This window comes from Scylla paramamosain, chromosome 6 (assembly GCF_035594125.1).
Source record: "Scylla paramamosain isolate STU-SP2022 chromosome 6, ASM3559412v1, whole genome shotgun sequence".
In the NCBI taxonomy this organism is placed as follows: Eukaryota; Metazoa; Arthropoda; class Malacostraca; order Decapoda; family Portunidae; genus Scylla; species Scylla paramamosain.
In genome coordinates, this window is record NC_087156.1 from 22,249,497 (window position 1) to 22,271,996 (window position 22,500).

Consider the following 22,500-nt stretch of genomic DNA (forward strand, 5'->3'; position numbering starts at 1 on the left):
TACTGAATAGCGTTTAAAAAATTCACAGGTCAGTTATTCGCAATTGGACGTTTCCGCAAAATGCATTGATACTCGCGTGGACGTAGAGCTAAAAAAAAAAAAAACACACATAAAAAAAAGGGAAATAAAAAAAAATATTGCGAACACTGGTGATGTGACGGTGAGAGGCTAGTGAGGCTGGTGAGAGGCAGAATGAGAGTGACTAGAGGTAAATATAGATATGGTAATTATATGCATTTTGGAGGGAAGTTAGACACAACAAGCTGAAAATGTAATAGGAAAAATCAGTGTTATGTTACGTGTGAGGGGAAAAGGCCTAGGAAATAAAAAGTAGCTAGGAGTTTGAAAAAAAAAGTAAATAAAAGAGAAAAGAAAGAAAGAAAGAAAGAAAGAAAGAAAAGGTTGTTAAGTTGCGTTGTGTTGCAGAAGTGTTGTCTTTGGAACCGTATTCTATGATATGTTTTCTTTGTTTATTTCTTTCTTCGTTTCTTTCCTTTCCTTTTTTTTTTTTTAGCTCTTGGTTCTTTACTGGTATCTTTATTTCTCCCTTTTTTTTCTGTTTCTTCTTCATGCTTCTTATCTCCCTCTCCCACCAGAAAAAAAAAAAGTTCAGTGGAAAACAATACTGAGTTGGGAGTATTACGTGCTATGTTGCGTTATTATTATTATTATTATTATTATTATTATTATTATCATTATTATTATTATTATTATTATTATTATTATTATTATTATTATTATTATTATTATTATTATTATTAATTAGTTTTTTTCTCCAGACCTTTACATTCTCTCCTGAACTTCAAAACTAGAAGAATACTGCGTTTCCTCATTCTGCTTCAGCGTGCGTCAGTAGCAGCGTTTCAATTTAATGACGCAATTATATGATTAGTACTGTGAAGGGTGCCAAGAATGAAATTACTTAGAATTTGACTGAATGATTTAAAAAAAAACTCAATGCGCCGCAACACCGTAGTCATATGGTGCTGCTACAAAATGATAAAAGCAACTGGATTGTGTAGAGTGAAAAAGAAGGTAAAAAGCAGGCGAACACAGCTAACCGGTGTGATAGTGGCGCCATTACAATTAAAAAGGAAAAAAAAAAAAAAAAAAAACTCTATAATAAAAAAAATAGATGTGTTAGGATGTTAGGATGAATGATGAACGAAAGAATAGACGTGTTAGGATGATAGGATGGAATAATGACGCTCAAGATTTAGATACAGTGATGCAGGAAGGCAAGCACAACCTGAGCAATATGAAAGCTGCAGAACATGATCATTAAATCGTTAATAAAAAAAAAGAAAATCATGATAGGAGAGCTCTTTATATTAGGAAGCAACGTTATAATTTACGACGCTCGAAGATAACAAGAATAAAGGTAACCGAGGAAGACGAGCACAGCCGGAGCAACTTGAGAGAAGCAAAAACATGATCATTAATTAAATCGTTCATCGAAGTCTTAAAATAGCCAATGCTGTTTTAAGACGCTCAAAGAATGCCACGAATATACGTAGGTAATTGAGGAAGGCAAACAACAGGAACAATAGAAGACGAACAAAACATGGGCATTAACAGCAGGGGATGAGAAGTAAATCGCTAATTTAAAAATGTGGTAACAATTAGAATGACGATACTGAATGAAGGTGCTTTGGGCTGCCAAGACTCAGGAGAGGAGAGAGGGGAAACACAATAGCGGCCTTAACTCTCCTATTGCTGCGGTCATTCACTGTTAACATTCAGAGCACTGTAAGCGTTTGTTGGCACGGACACACTGATATATGAGAGAAAGAATAGGATGTTGATCGTGTCTTTCCTAAGCTACAAACCCATTCAAGTGGCTGTAGTGCAACAATATGTGTTTAAAATGTTATAAGAAAAAAAGTTAGCAGTATAAGAGTGAAGTGTGGCGCAGGACGGGAAGCAGCTGCACGTGGCGCGAGGCAAGATGCAGGTGAATTTTATCCTACCGTCTTGCAGCAGGTAAACGGTGGCGCTGCAGCGTGTGTGGCGAGCATCAGGGGCGCAAACACCTCCAGGCCCGGACTCGCCTTAAAGCCTCGCCAGGGATTCACATCTATGTATTAAAACCATTTCCACGAGTCTTTCCCCGCACGTATACAAAAAACCGGCGGCGTCCCGTGAACCCTTTGTTTAATATGGGTTGGCCGAGCTGCAAAAACTGTAATTCGCAGCAGAAAATTTAATAAAAGGCCGACAATAGCAGTGGTAACAGTCCCAATTCCACAGCAAATCCACTGGTATTTTTTTTCCCTCTCTCTTTTTTTTTTTTTTTTTTTTTTTTCGTGTGTTTATTTTTACACACACCGAGAAACGTTTGGTGCCTTGCCTGCTGCTGCTCGACGCTGCCTGCACTCTGTGATTCTGTATTAGATTGAGAACGAGAGCTTCGGTGATGATAATAATGACGATAATGGTATTGGCAATATAATAATGATAATAATGATAATAATAATAATAATGATAATCATGATAATAGTGATAATAATAATGATAATAATAATAATAATGATAATAATAATAATAATAATAATAATAATAATAATAATAATAATAATAATAATGATAATAATGATGACAATAATAATAATAATAATAATAATAATAATAATAATAATAATAATAATAATAATAATTATAAAAACAAAACCTTTCCTGGTATATGCGAGGAGACATCAACGGAAAAACAAAAAAAGATAAAGATGAGAAAGTAAAAATATAAAAAGAATAATAATTCCTAGGGACTTTCACTTGCCTTCTTCTATCGTGATAAAAAAAAAAAAAAAAAAATAGAAGGAGCTGTCGTCCCTCCATCCTTCTTGTTATATCCTTCCTCCTAAACGACAGTAATACTCTGGCTGAGAGACGCAGTGTGTTGGGCTGAAACCTCCAAGTATGACCAGTAAAAACATTGTGGAGGTGCCGGGGATTGAACCCGGGTCTTCTCACATGCGAAGCGAGCACTCTACCTCTGAGTTACACCCCCATGATATCATAACATAAGAACATAAGAAATAAGGGAAGCTGCAAGAAGCGACCAGGCTTACACGTGGCATCAATATAACGCCTTCTCAATGTGAAATATTTCGTATGGTCATGGTCTAAATCGATTATCGCACAACTCTCTTTTCCTCTGGCTTTATAATCTTCCCTTGATCTTAAGTCCTCTGCAAGGAATGTATTATTTGGCAGGCTTTGTAAGGAAACTGTCATCAGATCAGAGGATTTCAGGTTGAAGGAAAACACAAGCACAGTGGCAGTGAGTGTAGCAGGTTACTTTATTTCGGACCACGACTGTACCTCATCTCGACTAAATTTAAGACACAAAAGAACACACGTTATCGATTGATATATATTTCATAAATCAATATTTTCTACTCTTCATAGTTTAATCATATGTAATCATGGAGGAAAAGTGTTAATCGGATTTTTAAAATTTCTTTTACATGGGCGAACATTACTTAAAAAAAAAGTAAAAGAAAAAAATTCCAAACTCAAAATTTCTATCTGATAATACGGGTATGTTCCTTACTTATAGAAGAACCACTCTATATCTCTGAAAACATTTTTTTTTTCGAATTCTTAGTAGTGCGTAGATATTAACCGTATTTCACTCTCAAAAGAAACTGAAAAAGCAATTTATCGAGTTTTATATATGCCTCATATATCAATATTATTCTAGTATTCTACATTGTTCAGTATTCTGTAACTTTCCAGAAAAAATTTTATGACAATTTTTTTTATATTTTTTACACATCCAGAACTTAAAAAAAAAATAAATAAAAATAAATAAATAAATAAAGAATGAAAATTTTTATCTGATTATAGGCATATGTTACTTACTTAAAGAAAAAACAATGAACATATGTGAAATATTATTTTGAGTTCTTTAGAATGGTGCATAGATAATAACCATATTTCACTTGAAAAAAAAAAAATAAATAAAATAAATAGATAAAAAAAAAAGAAATATTGTCGATTGATATATACATTTTACATCAATATTCTTCTTTTTGTTCTCATGATTTAATCATCTGTAATTTTAGAGCAATTTTTTATTTATTTATTTATTTTTTTTTTATGATTTAATCTTCTGTAATCTTGCAGGAAAATTGTCAATCGCTAACATTTTTTTAATTTCTTTACATGTCCGGATCTTAATTGAATAAAAAGTGAAAAGTTTTTAATATCAACATTTCTATCTGATAATAGGGATGTGTTCTTTACTTAAAGAAGAACCATTGTACACATGTAACACATTCCTTAACGAATCCTTAGCAGTGGTTTCTAGATAATTAGCATATTTCACTTTTAAAAGAAATTAAGACACTATAAAAAGCAGTCTCTGCGTTGATATATACTTTTATATCAATATTTTTTTTTAATTTTTTTATTTCAATTATTTGTAATACTTGAGGAAAATTCTTAATTGCAAAATTTCTTGAATTTTTCTTGCCGGTCTGGACATTAATTAAAAGGAATGAAAATATTTTCAATATCAGAATTTCTGTATGATAATAAGGATATGTTCTTTACTTAAAGAAGAAGTAGTGTAAACACGTTAAATACTTTTTTTTTTTTTCAGTTCTTAGAAGTGGTGTGCAGACAATAACCATATTTAACTTTCAAGAGAAATTAGGACACTAAAAAGACACTTTCTTTTACTGATATATATATATATATATATATATATATATATATATATATATATATATATATATATATATATATATATATATATATATATATATATATATATATATACGAGTATATGTGTGTGTGTGTGTGTGTGTGTGTGTGTGTGTGTGTGTGTGTGTGTGTGTGTGTGTGTGTGTGTGTGTGTGTGTGTGTGTGTGTGTGTGTGTGTGTGTGTGTGTGTGTGTGGGAAAATAAAGTGGAAAAAATTTTCTATCTCCAAATTTATATCTGATAATAAAAAAATAAAAAAATAACAACATTGTAGACAAATAAAATATTTTTTTTCCCGTTATTATGAGTGGTGCGTAGATAATAACCATATTTCACTTTTAAAATAAATTAAGACAAACACACTTTATCAATTGATATATATATATATATATATATATATATATATATATATATATATATATATATATATATATATATATATATATATATATATATATATATATATATATATATATATATATATATATATATATATATATATATATAATATTATTTATTTATTTTCAATATTCTCCTCCTACTTTTCATGATTTAAGCATCTGTAATCTTAGAAGAAAATTATGAAGTCCAAATATTTTTGAATATTTTTATCAGTCCAGACCCTAAATTAAAAAAAAAAAAAAAAAAAAGGAAAAGTTTCAGTATCAAAATTTCCATCTGATAACAGGGGTGTGTTCTTTACTTAAAGAAGAACTATTGTACACATGAAAATATTCTGCAAATTTTCAGCATTGGTGTCTAGACGATAATCATATTTCACTTTTAAAAGTAATTAAGACAGTAAAAATCACACTCTGTCGATTTATATATTTGTTTTATATCAATGTTTTTCTTGTACTTTTCATGACTTAGTCATCTGCATTCTTAGAGGAAAATTGTTGATTGCAAAATTTTCAGATTTTTTTTTTTAGATTTCTGGACCTTAACTGAAAAAAAAAGTGAAAAAAAAATCAATTTGAAATTTCTATCTGATAATAGGGATATGCTGTTTACTTAAAGAACAGCCATTGTATACATGTTAAACATTATTTTGCGAATTTTTAACTGTGGTGTGTTTATTAACCATATTTCATTTTAAAACAATTAAGACACTAAAAACACACTCCATCGACTGATAATATATATTTTTTATATCAATATTCTTCTTTTAGCCTTAATTATTTAATCATCTTGGGAGAAAATATTTTATTCCCAAAATTTTTAAAAAGTGAAAAAAATTAATTTTCAAAAATTTCTTATTTGATAATAGTAACATGTTCTTTGCTTAAAAAGAAACCATTGTACATATATGTAATATTATTTTAAGTTCTTATGTATGGTGTGTAGATAATAACCTTTTTCACTTTTTTTAAAGAAAAATAAAATAAAATAAAGTCCTGAAAAATACAATTTGTCAATTAATAAGCACTTTTTAAATCAATATTCTTCCTTTCCTTTTCATGATATAATCATCTGTAATCTTTGAGGAAAATGTTCAACTGCAAAATTAAAAAAATTTTTTTTTTTTTTTGTACAGGCCCTTGAGCTAATTAAAAAATAATGAAAAATCTTGGCTTTAAATGTTTTATCTGATAAAACTTACTTAAAGAAGAACCATTGTACATAAGTGAAATATTCTTTTGACTTCTTAGTTGTTGTGCTTAGATAATAACAATATTTCACTTTTTAAAAGAAATTTAGATACTAGAAAAATACACTTTATCGATTGATACGTAATTTTTATATCGATAATCTTATTCTTCTTTTCATGATTTAATAGTTTTTAATATTAGAGGAAAATTTTCAGTCGTAAATGTTTCTGAATTTGTTCACTTGTCCAGACTTTGATAAAAAAAAAAAAAGAAACTTTCGATCAATTATTTTTATCTAAAAACAGGGATGTGTTCCTTATTTAAATGAGAACCATTGTACACAGGTAAAATATTGTTTTGAGTTCCTAGGATTGGTGGGCAAATGATAACAATATTTCACTTTTGAAAGAGATCAAGAGGATAGAGTGGAAGATACTGGGGATTTTTAAGGATGTTTCCTCGACTCTGGTGTTAGTTTTAAAAGGATCTCTTCACCAACAGCGAAAAAAAGAGAACTTAACCTAAAGATAAATGTTATCTATCTGACAGAGTATTTTTTTTCTTTTAAACTAGGAACATTTCTATATTATCAGGTAAATATTGAAATTGAAAAGTCAGATTTTTTTTTTTTTTAGGTCTAGTTTGGAAAATATTACAAACAAATTAATAGTTCAAAAATCTCTTTCAAGATTTCCAATCAATGAATAGTATCCGTGCGTCCATGCGTGAGAGGCAGTGACCCAGTGAGTGAGAAGAGGTGGAAGCTCAAGTCTATAGCCAGTCAAGCGAACGAGGAGGAGGAAAGGGAAAAAGGAACACGAGTGGGGGGGAATGTGAGCACCAGGCTAAGCAATGACGAGGAGCTGTGTACCGCGGAACCTAAACCTGAACCTGAGCCCTGGAGAGTCCATGGGGTTCAAGTTTTTGCGTCAGTGGATGTTCAGTGCGAGCGATTCAAAAGCCTCGAGAAAAAGATAGAAAAGAAGTCGTGGTTTGGGAGATAATTGGCAGCGCCCGTATCGTGTATGCCTCTCCATCGCTGGTTGAGTGGCTCTGGCTGGCTGGCTGGACGGATGGATGGATGGATGGATGGATGGATGGAAAAATGGCTGGGTGGCTGACTAGATGGGTGGATGGATGGATGGATGGATGGAAGGGTGGCTTGCTGGCTGGCTGGATGGCTGGATGGATGGAAAGATAGCTGGCTGGCTGATTGGATGGATGGGTGGATGAATGGAAGGGTGGCTTGTTGGCTGGTTGGCTGGCTGGATGGATGGATTGGATGGATGGATGGAAGGTTTGCTGGCTGGCCCGTTAGATGGCTGGCTAGATGGATGGATGGAAGGCTGGTTTACTGGCTTGCTGGCTGGCTGGATGGATGGATGGATGGAAGGATAGGCTGCCTGGCTGGGTAGTTACTCGGTGCTTCCCTCATTGTTTCGAGGCTTCAGTTGTTTCGCGATGTCTTTTGTTGAACTCTTGGTGGTGACTGAGCTGATCCGAATTTGTTAGCTTGACGGTTATAATTGTCGTTATTATTATTGGCACAAGAGTGTACTTATTATGTCTTATTAGTCTTTGTATTTTTGTAGTCAATAAAATCTATCTATCTGTCTATCTATCTATTTAATTATCTGTCTATATAATTGTCTATCTACCAGACTTTTGCGGTAACTTATTACAGCTCAGTTGACTGGTGCACAAGGGTAACAATTGGAAGATTTTTATCATGAAAGCTAACTGGATTTCTGCGAACAGAACTGCCACGTCTCGCTCTCTTTATCTGCACGATTTTTAAGCAGATCACATGCACGAGTACGGTCTTAGAGTGAAAGCAGAATATAGGTGTTAACGTGTAGATTTATTTGCTCATCAGGTTGTTTATTTATGTATCTATTCAGTAATTCATGCACGTGTTTTATTTGTTTATTTATTTGTTCATCTGTTTGTCTTTATTTTGTGAGAAGGAAGGCGATCAAGGGCATAATATATATACAAAAAAAAAAAACAATAATAAAAGCATCGTTAAGTTGTTGGTTCTAAAGAACAAGAAGAAAAAAAAAGAAGAAAAATAGAAGTAAAGGAAACGAAAAAAAAAAATAGAAAAGAAGAAAATAACGTGAATGAGAGAGTAACTATTTTACACATCGTTCTCGTGACTCGTGATCAGTTACAGTAAAGTCAAGGCCATCCGTACAAAGTTAACCTGGGTATCGGCCCTGTCACTCTATAGTCCCTTACTGACTTCGACAATTATACCCTCTGCTATACTAGCGTCTTCAATACTCCCGAGGGACGCACTAAGAGGCAAGTGTGGTCTATATGTACACTGGACACCTGCGCCCCTTACCACTGCTTCTGAGACCTTGTGAATAGTTCTCAATTCCCTTCTTGGGGTTCGCCTTTTCCCAGGACTGATGGAATAGCTGAGCCAGACCCCGCAGTTGTTTGGCAGGTGTTCCTCATGACAGGGAAGGCGATAAGACGCTGGGAACAGAGTCGGCTGCTTGAAGGCTACCGGCTCAGTACCTGTGTACGAGTATGTGTGTGTGTGCGTGTGTAGTCAAGAAACCAAGGCCCGCTCCCCTCACTATATACACACATACACGTACACATACACGCAAACATACACATACACACACGACCTACCCTCCCAGAAAAAAAAAACACTCAAATAAAAGGAGGACTAATACTCAAGCCTGCGGTACGAGTGGAGTAGAGAGGCGGCGGCGATGGGATGGAGTGGAAGTCTTGGTGGCGTCGGACGGAAAGGCACAGCGGCGGTGGCAGAAGACAAAGGCAACACCACAACACAGTCCGGCACAACAATTGCCTCAAGTATCGTGGACAATGCGCTGCTGGCAAGAGAAGGAAGGAAGAAGGGGAGTAGAAGAGAGAGAGAGAGAGAGAGAGAGAGAGAGAGAGAGAGAGAGAGAGAGAGAGAGAGAGAGAGAGAGAGAGAGAGAAGGGAGGCGGAGTGAACAAGGCAGATACAAAGGAGGTTGTACATCCACACCATAGAACAAAAGACAGGCTGAAAAGAAATCATTCAAGCTTTTTTTTTCCATTTTAATCTCTCTCTCTCTCTCTCTCTCTCTCTCTCTCTCTCTCTCTCTCTCTCTCTCTCTCTCTCATTCGTTCTTCATCTGGAGGTCAGGAACACACACACACACACACACACACACACACACACACACACCTACCTTTGACACAGAACAAGCCAATTAAGCCCATCAGCACGCCCAACACACACGCACACACACACTCACACTCTCACACGGCTGGAGGGAAATGAGACGCTTATCTGCTCGGTGAAATGTTGCGTTGATCCCTGTCAAACACCCACGTCTCGTCTTGCCCTCCACCTTCCCTCCCCCTCCCTCCTCCCTGCCGATTCGCCTGCCACATCACCACTGCGCCCGCCACCGCTCCTGTCATCACGCCTCTAAGTGCTGCGCTGTTTACCAGAGAGAGGGAGGAGGAGGAGAGGGAGAAATAGCAAGAGAGATTAGATTGATCGTCTCGGTAAACTGAAGGAGAGCGGAAACATGTTGGTAATAAGGATATTATAGAGATGTATTCTGATGCTGAGAGAGAGAGAGAGAGAGAGAGAGAGAGAGAGAGAGAGAGAGAGAGAGAGAGAGAGAGAGAGAGAGAGAGAGAGAGAGAATAACCTGGTAAATCACCTTGTTAAACTTAAAAATAGAGGGAAACATACTAATAACAAATGTATATTTAGCACGTATTGTGATGCCGATAAAAGGAAGAGTATGTATATCTGTATTACCGTTCCGTCTACCTCTAGTTAGGTCCCCTTTAATAAACAAACAGTGGATATTACTCCGCCTGTTTAGGAATCCATAAACAAGACCAGAGTGAGGGACCTGGTTAATATATATTCGTTTTTTTTTTATTCTTATTTTATTTATGATTCATTTCATGTTTATTTACTTATTTATTTATTTTTTTTCGTGTGTTCATGTTTTTTTTTTCGCATCGCTTGTGTTATGTTTCAGTGTGTGTATTTCCGTATTTCATGCTTGTTTGCTTGTTTTTTTTTTTTTTTTTTATCTCTGCTTGTTCTTCTGTGTCTGTCTGTCTTTATGTATGAATGATTGTACCTGCGTCTATGTCTGTTTATCTATATCTTTTTGTCTGTCTGTATGTGTATCTATATCTATCTGTCTATGTATTTATCTATATCTGTCTGGCTATCTGCATTTCTGTGTTTATCTGTCTGTATATCTTCTTTTTTATCAATTTATCTGTTTACTATATGCTTATCTGTTAATCTTTCTATCTATCTTTGCATCTCTTATCTCTTTCTGTCTATCTGTCTTTCCATTTATGTGTCTCCGTCTACCAGTCTGCTTCTATTTCGGTCTTTCTGCCTCTCTGCGTCGATTTATCTCCCTTTCCATCTGCTGTTTATCTACTCAGCTGTTTACCTATCTGCTCATCTAATCTGCCCCTATGTCAATATTCACACAGCCCTTCATACGGAAACCAATATTTTCCTTCCACGCGTCACGGCTCAGAACTTTTCATATGTAAGAGTGTGAAATAACGCACTGGGCTTGTGCTAATCTGTATTCACTGCCACATAGGTTCGTCAGTGAGGGCGGAAACACTCACACCCAGCCACCGACACAGCCACCCAAACACACGCACTCACTCACACACACACACACACACACACACACACACACACACACACACACACACACACACACACACACACACACACACACACACACACACACTCAAACACTCGCTCACAGTTTTTGAGTGGCCTATGAACTGGTATCCATTTTTCATGCCTCGCTGTTCCGTTTTATCGGGTGTTGGTTGGCGACGGAATCAAAATGGAAGGCCTGTCATTAGAGAGAGAGAGAGAGAGAGAGAGAGAGAGAGAGAGAGAGAGAGAGAGAGAGAGAGAGAGAGAGAGAGAGAGAGAGAGAGAGGCTGAGAGATTGTGTATAACTGTCCTCTGTTATTTAAAACACACACACACACACACACACACACACACACACACACACACACACACACACACACACACATCTCCCAAACCTTCTTGTAACATCACAATCAGCCCAGCACGACCAGATAACGCCCCCTTTCTCCAATCCCCCCCCAAAAAAAAAAAAAGATAAACAAACAAGACAAGCAAGAACAAACATTAATCTAATAATCGTAAGCACAACCAAACAAAAACAAAAAACACACATAGTACTTTATTATGAGCTCACACACACACACACACACGCACACACACACACACACACACACACACACACACACACCAGCTGTGGTATTGAACCCTGCAGGTGTGTCTTGGTGTAGTGACGTCAGGAGAGGGCGGAGGGCGGCGTCTTGTGCAGGGCCGCCCTTCCTCCCACCTGCCTGCTGACGCTGCTCCCTGCTCTCCTGCTCTCCTTTCCTCGATGCCTAACTCTCCTCTTTTTTCCCTTCTCCTCCTCCTTCTTCTCCTCCTCCTCCTCCTCCTCCTCCTCCTCCTCCTCCTCCTCCTCCTTCTCCTCCTCCTCTCGTCATTTTTCCCTCCTCCTCCTCTCCTTCTCTTTTCCAACACCTCTTTTATTTCCTCCTCTTTTCGCTCTTTACCTCTTCTTTTATTTCCTTCCTCGTTTGTTTTACTCTTTTCCGCCTCTTCTATTTTGCCCTTCCTCTTCTCACTCTTCTCCTCTTCCTTCATTTCTCTCTCCTCTTCTTACTCTTTTCTTCTTTTCTTTTTTCTCCTCTCCTCTTCATACTCCTTTCCTCTTTTTTTCCTCTCTCAGCTTCCTCCTCTTTCTATCCCCTCACTATTTCTCCCCGCCCCACCTTGTCCTCCCGCCCGGCTCCCCCTTCAGTCTCCCACCTCTTCTGCAGCTGGTAATCTCCGCCGCAGTGTGGAAGGCTGAGAGATAACATTGACGTGTTTCTCCCAAGAAACTTTTCAATTTCCTTCAATTGTTTGTGTTTTAGCCCCAACAGAGGTCGAGGTGGGTGCGAGCGGCGGCGCCTGGTGATGTAGTGCGCGGCGGACACTGTGAGGCTGTTAATGTGAGGGAAGAGAGAAGGGTTGTGGCCAGTAAGGTGACAGGTGGTCCCATCAAGTCTCAGTCTCTCCCTTCGGCTCTGTCAGCAGCTGGCGGAAGGGTTAGCACAGGAGACAAGAAGGGAAGAAGGGAAGGGAAGGTCGCGGATGGAGGAAGCATTAATGAGCCATTCTTGCAGGGTAATAGAGGGGGCGGAGGTCCGAGATGGGCGATGAAGTGTCCGCAACCTGTTGTGAGGCGAGTCTGGGACAGTGCGTTAGGGGACCCTCAGCCAGCCTCATTCAGGGCCGTGTTTTGAAACGCTTTGGCCTCTCTTAAGGACTATGATGATTTTAAAAGGCTATAGAGATGTTTGGTCAGCTTATCAAGGGTATCTTTTCGAATGATGCCGCAGCATTTTTGATAAACTGTCACTAAAATTATGAGAAAATCTTATTTTGAAACGGTTTGGGTTCTCGAAAGGATGGCGACCATTTCTAAAGCCCCTAGGGATGTTTAGTCAGCTTTTCAAGAGTGTTTTTCCTGTTGTTATCGTAGAATCCTCCTTAAGCTCTCACAGGAACTATAAGAATATCATTGAAAATCCCAGCATTTTCCACTAGAGCCTGTCGACATTAGTCGAGATTACGAGCATTTCCAAAGACCACAAAGATGATTAGTTAACTTTACAAAGCTCATTTCCCATTAGCAGGGAGGAACCCTTGTTAAATTCTCACTAGAATTATGAGAACACCATTGAAAATCCAAATAATCTTTACAAGAATCCTGAAGCCAGTGGAGATAATCCGGCGAGGTGTTTGAGAATGCGGTAGCCAGGAAGTGTCATATTGCGGGCTTGAACCTGTCCCCGTCCCTCCCCAGCACTCAGCAGCTCGCCGTACTGGTATTATGTTGTGCAGGGTCGGGTTTATAGTCTGAAAGGTTAATGTGGTGGTGAAATAGAATGTTTTGGCGAGGAATTAGTATATGTAAATGTCAGACAGCTCTGCGAAGGTCAGACCACGCATGTACACTGGCACAGGTCTTGGTAGCGGCTCAGGTGGAAATGTGAGGAGGTCGTGGCCGGGAAAGAAAACGACTATAGAAGAAAACAACTCTATAGTCACTCATTCTTAAGACTTGTACACCTCTCCCAGACATCCATCCAAGCTATCCTTTATACTCTCTAAATCAGATATGCCCACCAGTCATTCTCCTTTGTTTCCTTAGCCCAGACATGTCCCACTATCCATTATTCATTGCCTCCTGAACCAAGATATTTTCCAGTAGTATTCTTTCCATGTCCTCTTTATACTCTTACTTCTCCTAGACATCCCTGCTACTCATCTTTTATGCCCTCTAAATCAAACATGCCTACTAGCCATTCTCCTTCCTTTTCTTATCCCAGATATCTCCCACTAACGCCCTTTCATGTCTCCTTATTCTCGTTCCTCTCCCAGATATCCTTACAACTCATCTTTCATGCCTTCTCAACTTCTCAACCTTTTAGCCATTTTTAATTGTCTCTAGAACCCAGACTTTGCCAGTTGCTATATTTCCTAATTCAGACATCCGTGCAAGCAATCCTCAATGGCCTCACAACTCAGACAAACCTCGCTAGCCATCTCTTATGTCTTCCCCTCTCTGACATCACTCGCTAGACATCCTTCACGACTCCTAAACCCAGACATCGTCACATACCTACATCCTGCCTTTTAACCCAGATCAGACATTCCCTTACAGCCATTCTACACAACTGGACATCTTTCACTATTCATTCATGCTTCCCCACGTAGACATGTCCAGTTAGCCATCCCTCATGCTCATAGGAACCTAAACGCCCTTCAATGACATTTTACGTTCCCTAACCCATCATCTCCTGTCCCTCGCCTCCTCATTTCATCCTTCTCTCCCCCAGTCGCCTTTAACTTGCAGAGTCCTCCCCAGTCGCCTTCCTGATCTGTAACACACCCCATATCTGACCGTCTCGCCCCATCAGGCACCCCATCAGCCTAGTGTCGTCACCCTAGCCTACCCCACACGAGCCATTCTCTTCCTCTGGCTCTAAATTGATCTCTTTTTCCACGTATTCTGGTTCATCTATCACGTTGTCAGTGTAACAATTGTTCTCTCTCTCTCTCTCTCTCTCTCTCTCTCTCTCTCTCTCTCTCTCTCTCTCTCTCTCTCTCTCTCAATTACTACGCTGAAATCTAATTTAATGTTATTTTGTTTGTTGGTAGTGAAGTAACGCAATTTTCAGCGTGTGTTTTTATATACATGTTCGTTTTTTTTTTTTTTTTTTTATGTTTGACCTTTTTTATTTTCATTTAGTTCCGTTGCATTTTTACTCTGTCGTGTAGGCGTGGTGCGTGTTTTTATTATTATTATTTTTTTATTATTATTTTAGGTTATAAATATTAATGTGATTCTGTAAAAAAAAAAAAAAGTGACACGTGTGAAGATGAAAGAATAATAACTGTACTGTTCTTCTTAACCTTCCTTTTCAACTCCTCAAGCACACCAGCCCCTCTTCATCACTCCGTTCCTCACTCCTGGCTTCACCGCTCCTCGTCTTTCGCCCTCCTCCGCCTCCCAAAACACGCTGCTCCCCGCCTCCACTTCCTTCCCTATCTTACAACACTTCACTCACCCTCACCAGCCTTACCTACATCTACTGTTAATTCTCTCTCTCTCTCTCTCTCTCTCTCTCTCTCTCTCTCTCTCTCTCTCTCTCTCTCTCTCTCTCTCTCTCTCTCTCTCTCTCTCTCTCTCTCTCTCTCTCTCTCTCTCTCTCTCTCACCATTTGTCCAGCCTCTCAAACCTTGCTTAAATATGCACACACATTTGTCGCGGTCGTGGTGGACGAGTAGGCACTGTGTGTGTGTGTGTGTGTGTGTGTGTGTGTGTGTGTGTGTGTGTGTGTGTGTGTGTGTGTGTGTGCATGTGCGTGTGCGTGTGTTTTTGCTGGTGGAATGGCAGAGGTGAAACAAATATGGAGAAAGAAAGAAAGGCAGACGCAGAGAGACAGAAGGACTGACAAGTAGACAGATAGACTGACAGACTGACTGAATGACTGACACACGTTCTCATACATACACACACACACACACACACACACAGAGAGAGAGAGAGAGAGAGAGAGAGAGAGAGAGAGAGAGAGAGAGAGAGAGAGAGAGAGAGAGAGAGAGAGAGAGAGAGAGAGAGAGAGAGAGAGAGAGAGAGAGAGAGAGAGAATGAGTGAGAGAGAGACGAGTGTTTTAAAATTTTGCTCTTAACTTATGGCATATATAACACGTGTTTCTTGACTCTCGCCCAACTCAAATGCTTATGAAGACGCGTCTTTAAGCCCGGGGAACGAGGCGAAAAACACTGGAAACACAGAAACTTATAATGTATGTATAGCTACACACGGAGTACCTTATACATATCTAACAAAAATCGTATAAAAATTTCCTTTTATATGTATTAGGGATTATAACTGTTATAATTGTTACTACCAAAGTACTACTTGTCATTCACTGCTTCATGTATTGGTTTATGTATTAGTTCATACTAGTTGATTTCGGAAGCTTCTCTCTGTATGGAGCCAGTTCAGCTCCAGCCGGCAAGCGGGTAGCCGCTCCTTAATACATTGTTACCCCTGGAGTCCATCTCTTACTACGTCTCAATCCTGCAGTTATTACATTGGCGACGAGGATGGGATCTATTGGCAAAGTAGAAGAATTTAACCAGGATGCCGAGGTGTGGACTCAATATGTGGAGCGGCTGGAGCATTTTTTGAAGCCAACGACATTATTGAAGAGAAAAAAAAGAAATCTACTTTATTGGCTGTTTGTGGAGCAAGAACCTACGAAGTGATAAGGTCACTCTGCCTACCAGAGAAGCCAGCCGACAAGTCGTACAGTGACCTCAAAGTGCTGTTGGAGAATCACATGTGCCCGAAACCGTCAGTAATCATGAAGCGCTTCAAATTCAACTCACGATTCAAGCAACCAACTGAATCTGTGTCTTCTTACATTACTGACCTTCGGAAATTAGCGGAGCACTGTGCGTACGGAAACCAACTACCTGACATGTTACGAGATCGTCTGGTGTGTGGAATTGACGACCGAAAAATACAAGCAAGGTTGTTGGCAGATGGGAATTTGGACTTCAAGAAGGCAGAGGCAACTGCTCTGGCTATGGAGGCTGCGGCAAAAGACACTGAAGACCTACAACAGGCTGGGGAGTACCGCAGCAGTCAAGTGAACAAGATTCAGGAGAGGCGCGGGGAAGGAAGAAAAATTCAAGAGACACCGTGGGTGCGAACGAATCCTCGACCACAGTGCTACAGGTGTGGGGGTCCGCATGTGGCTCCCTAGCTGTCATTTTGCACGTGCTACCTGTTTTAAATGTAAGAAAGTGGGACACTTGGCAAGGATGTGTCGAAATAAAGCAGACATGGAAAGGAAAATGCACAAGATTGAGGGTGAAGAGGAGGACGGTGAGACAACTGGGGAAGAATACACCTTGTATACAGTGCGGGGGGCTCGTGAACCACCTGTGATTGTTCACCCAGAAGTTAACAAGGTGGCTATTCCCATGGAAGTGGATACTGGTGCTGCGGTGTCCATTATAAGTCCAGAAAGAGTATGAAGAAAGCTGGAAGGATACGTGCAAGCCGGTGCTCGAGTATTCCGACGTAGTGTTACGCACCTACAGTGGAGACTTATTGAAAGTGATGGGGGAAGTGAATGTGGAGGTTAATTATAACAACCAGTCGAAAGTTCTGCCGTTGGTGGTAGTGGATGGAGACGGCCCGAGTTTGATGGGGAGAAACTGGTTGAAACAAATTAAGCTAGACTGGGCTGCAGTTTATAGTTGTCGGTCAGAGTGTGATAAGGTCATTCGCAGTTTTAGTAATGTTTTCAAAGAGGAGTTGGGTCTCATCAGAAACACAAAGGCGACCCTACATGTGGATAAGGAGGCACAACCCAAGTTTTTCAAAGCTCGCCCGTTGCCCTACGCCTTGAAAGACAAAGTGGAGCACGAGTTGGAACGGCTAGTTAACGATGGAGTAATTGAACCTGTGCAGTTCTCCAGAGTGGGCGGCGCCAATAGTCCCGATAGTTAAGGGAGACAAATCCATACGTATTTGTGGGGACTACAAGATGACTGTGAACCGCGTGTCTAGAGTGGACAGTTACCCGATACCGAAGGTTGAGGATTTATTAGCAAATTTGTCAGGAGGGAAGACTTTTTCAAAATTAGACCTGTCACATGCTTATTCACAACTACCACTGGAAGAGGAATCAAAAAAATATGTAACGATAAATACACATAAGGGGTTATTCGTATATAATCGCTTACCATACGGATTGGGAGCAGTCCTTGCACACCGTTTGGAGTCTGGAGAGGAGAAACCGATTGCTTTCGCATCCCGATCCCTGAGCATAGCTGAACGCAAGTATGCTCAGGTAGAGAAAGAAGGTTTGGCAATAATATTTGGTGTTAAGAAATTTCATAATTACTTGTATGGCCGCCATTTTGAGATCATTTCAGACCATCAGCCACTTAAAAGTCTGTTTAATGAAACTCGCCCAGTGCCTGTGATGGCATCAAGTCGTATCCAACGCTGGGCGCTAACACTATCGGCGTATGAATACACTATCACCCACAAACCAGGGAAAAATATAGTACATGCTGATGGGTTGAGTCGCCTTCCTCTCCCTGAATTCCCCAAGGTGACTCCAGTCCCCGGTGATGTGGTATGCGTGTTGGAGAGACTGAGACCAGACACCCGTCACGTCGAGAGAGTTAAGGCAATGGACGGATAAGGACTCAACACTCTCGAAGGTAAGAGATCACATTCTGTACGGTTGGCCTGGACATATAGCAGAGGAAACACTTCAGCCTTTTTTTAGAAGGAGGCACGAATTAAGTGTCCAAGATGGAATAATTTTGTGGGGATCAAGAGTGGTGGTGCCTCAGATAGCTAGAAAAAATGTGTTGGCTGAGCTACATGCAACGCATCCAGGAGTCTCGCGCATGAAAGGTATTGCGCGTAGTCATGTGTGGTGGCCCAATATAGATAAAGATGTTGAGTCAACAGTACAACTATGTTCACAGTGCCAACAAGTGAGAAATCTTCCCCCAGACGCTCCTTTGCAGCCATGGGAGTGGCCACTAAAACCCTGGTCCAGGTTACATTTGGATTACGCTGGGCCGTTTATGGAGTAAGATGTTCCTCGTCATCATAGATGCCCATTCCAAATGGATGGATGTTCACGCTACACAGTCAGCCACTTCATCTATAACTATTGAAAAGTTGCAAGTTACATTCGGGTCACAAGGACTACCTGACACGGTGGTAACAGATAATGGTACCAATTTTTGTAGCGAAGAGTTTGAAGCTTTCTTAAAACAAAATGGTATCATTCACATAAAGACATCTCCCTACCATCCAGCATCCAATGGGTTGGCGGAAAAGGCAGTTCAAATTTTTAAAAATTCTCTTAAAAGATTAACAGGAGGCTCATTGGAATCCAGAATTAGCAAGTTTCTGTTACGGTATCGAGTAACACCTCAGACTACCACAGGAGTTTCCCCTGCTGAGCTTTTAGTGGGAAGAAAATTAAAAACTTGTTTAGACTTACTGCATCCAGATGTCCAGGATAGAGTTATGAAGAAGCAAGAAATGCAAAAGTACTACCATGATCAGAAAGCGCGGCATAGGGAATTTAAAGTGGGAGAATTAGTTTATGTAGTAAACTTTTCTCCAGGGAAAAAATGGCTATCAGGCGTAATTGTCCAAAAATCGGTCCTGTTTCTTTCAAGGTGCAGTTGCTAGATGGGAGGACTGTACGACGTCATCTCGACTATGTGAGGAGAAGAGTAAGCATAGAGGGCGAGACGGTTAACGCAGATGATGCCATACCACCTCCCATGGACCTCACAAATGGAGCAGGAATTCAGAAACATGGTTCGGCACCGGCAGGCAGCGTGTCGCCCCTAAAGGCAGGAGTTTCGAAGCAGTCCGGAGCACACAACAGCAACGCGCCGGATCAAATTCAAGAACGAGAGTTAACCTCAAGTCAAGAGTTCGAACCTGGATTGCCGCCACAACAGCAGCCGTTGGAGAGGGAAACACTGCGCCGTTCTGAGAGACTGCGCCAGAAGCCAGATCGTTTGCAGATAGCTTGGAAATAAAATGTTAGGTCTCTTGCTTCACTTGTGTTAACTATTTTAATTGTTGGAGTTTTGTATTACTTTTGCTAGTTTTAGTTACTATGTTTATTTTGTTTTTTGTCTCGTGTTTGCGGGTTTTAGCGTTTCTTATAACTTGTATCGAATATTTTTTTTCTAGTCTTTCTAATTGATAAGTTTTAGTATCTTCTGTATCTTTTTTTTAACATTTTGGTTGTAAACTTGATTTTATGGTTTCTAACCTGAGTTTTTTAAAAAAAGGGAGGAGTGTTATAATTGTTACTACCAAAGTACTACTTGTCATTCACTGCTTCATGTATTGGTTTATGTATTAGTTCATACTAGTTGATTTCGGAAGCTTCTCTCTGTATGGAGCCAGTTCAGCTCCAGCCGGCAAGCGGGTAGCCGCTCCTTAATACATTGTTACCCCTGGAGTCCATCTCTTACTACGTCTCAATCCTGCAGTTATTACAATAACGAAGGGCATAAAAATTGACATTAAAATTAGGTAGTAGTGACGTTTTCAAAATAAACCATGGGTAGAAGAACAGGCAAATAGGACCCTGTATTTTCTAACGTGTCTTCATACTCTTCTTTTGAAATAGTCAAGTCGTAGGTGGAGATACAAAATACAGGCATTGTGCAGAGAGTTTCCAGAGCTTACCGGTAAAAGGGATGAAAGAATGAAGACACTTGTTAACTGTTGCATTGTTACGATAGACAGGATAGAGATGAGAGCAAATAGAAAGTCTTGTGCAGAGTGGCCGCAGGAGGGAGGGATGGAAGGAGGCACGCAGTTATCAAGTTCGGAAGAGCAATAACCATGGGAGCAATGACAGAAGATAGTGAGAAATGTAACATTGCGACGGTTAGTGAGATAATAAAGGCAGTCTGATAGAGAGGTGGAATCGATAAGACAAAAAGCTTTTGACTCTATACATAACATAAAGACATAAGAACATAAGAAAGTGAGGAAAAGTGCAAGGAGCCATCAGGCCTACACATGGCAGTGCCTGCATGCAACATACTTACTTCTTTCATACATATACTCCATACTTATTAGAATAAAGTATGCAGATAACCAACAGAGTTACAGAACACTTGACAACAAACGGGAAGCACATTCAAAAATACGAAAAAGGACGTACAAATATAAACACATCATGTACCACTAACACATTTATCAACTTTATCACAAAACACACGCGCGTAACTTGTGCACATTAGAACACTTGACACGTCTAAATTTTTTTAATTAGACAGTAACTAGTAGTTAACTTAGTTGATCTAATTAACATAATTGGATTAATTGAAGAACAGGTAATTTGAATTAAGTTGACATTGATGTTTTATTTATGAGGAATATACGTAACTAAAGTCTCTCTCTCTCTCTCTCTCTCTCTCTCTCTCTCTCTCTCTCTCTCTCTCTCTCTCTCTCTCTCTCTCTCTCTCTCTCTCTCTCTCTCTCTCTCTCTCTCTCTCTCTCTCTCTCTCTCTCTCTCTCTCAACCCGAACTCCATCCATCTCACCAGCAACACAAAATACTACATCAGTACCACATCTACACCACCACAGCATTACGCACATCAACTAACCCAAATTAATAAATACCTCAGGCATCCTACACCCTCTCCTCCCTGCACCCTCCGCCAGCCCGTGTAAGCCTGTGACGGGGGCAGGCCTGTACATCAGTCTCTTCGCCTCGCTTACATTCCCAAGCCATTCAAGGTCACGGTGATGTAAATACGAGTCTGGGTCCTCTTCCTCCTCCTCCTCCTCCTCCTTCTCCTCCTCCTCCTCCTCCTTCTCCTCGGTCTCGTAATTGCAAGGCAGTGGAAATGGTTCAATCAGAGAGAGAGAGAGAGAGAGAGAGAGAGAGAGAGAGAGAGAGAGAGAGAGAGAGAGAGAGAGAGAGAGAGAGAGAGAGAGAGAGAGAGAGAGAGAGAGAGTCGTTTATTTTTCACTTCTATAAGTCTATTCAGAAGAGTTAAGGGTGGAAAAAAAAAAAAACGAAAACAGAACCATGGAAAGAAAAAAAGAAAAACTATAAAAGACATTAAAAGAGAACAGAGGGAGAGAGAGAGAGAGAGAGAGAGAGAGAGAGAGAGAGAGAGAGAGAGAGAGAGAGAGAGAGAGAGAGAGAGAGAGAGAGAGAGAGAGAGAGATGAATTATAATGCCAATAAATTCCATTCGCTCCCATTCCATTAACAATACTGTCTCTGTAGCGGCAACAATAGCGGGGCCCTTGACTCCACCAGTGGCCCCAGTGTACACAGGCAGGGATCCCGTGAATAACACACCCATTACATTACACTGGTGATGCCTATCATGGTAATTACAACGGCGGGATATACACACGAAAACGATCATAGAGGCCGATCCCTGTATGATTAGCAAGTATAATAGTGAGCCCGATTTCAACCATTGGGGAAAAATAAATGTGTATTTCCCATTTTTTTTTTCTTTTCGATAGGAGAGAAGTGATTGTTTCCATTACCGTGAGTGTAGAGGTAATGTCTGGTAGCTTCACTGGTCACTGCCCTTCTCTCTCTCTCTCTCTCTCTCTCTCTCTCTCTCTCTCTCTCTCTCTCTCTCTCTCTCTCTCTCTCTCTCTCTCTCTCTCTCTCTCTCTCTCTCTCTCTCTCTCTCTCTCTCTCTCTGTGTGTGTGTGTGTGTCACGCAAGGGGACGAGGGTTTGGGATGAGAGAGCAACAAGATTGTACTCAAAGGAATGAAAAATTACAAATGGTTTCCACTCCACATTCTCTCTCTCTCTCTCTCTCTCTCTCTCTCTCTCTCTCTCTCTCTCTCTCTCTCTCTCTCTCTCTCTCTCTCTCTCTCTCTCTCTCTCTCTCTCTCTCTCTCTCTCCACAGCTAGTTTCATGTCTGTTTTCTGCCTCCCCGCCACCCTCCTGACCCTTCACTCCTGACCCCTTCACAATGCTCCCTCGCCTCCCTGATTCCCTTCCGC

At 39.9% G+C, this 22,500-nt stretch overlaps 2 long non-coding RNA genes and 1 other non-coding gene across 3 annotated transcripts in view; 2 read left to right on the forward strand and 1 right to left on the reverse strand.

Moving 5' to 3' along the window:
- Positions 1-22,500, forward strand: part of LOC135101420 (uncharacterized) — a 50,170-nt gene that overhangs the window by 9,810 nt on the left and 17,860 nt on the right. The window lies entirely within an intron of this gene.
- On the reverse strand, positions 2,936-3,007 carry Trnaa-cgc (transfer RNA alanine (anticodon CGC)). Its single transcript has one exon. It is a non-coding gene; the product is annotated as a tRNA-Ala (tRNA).
- On the forward strand, positions 15,823-19,962 carry LOC135101415 (uncharacterized). Its single transcript, XR_010269265.1, has 2 exons — positions 15,823-18,178; positions 19,160-19,962. It is a non-coding gene; the product is annotated as an uncharacterized LOC135101415 (long non-coding RNA).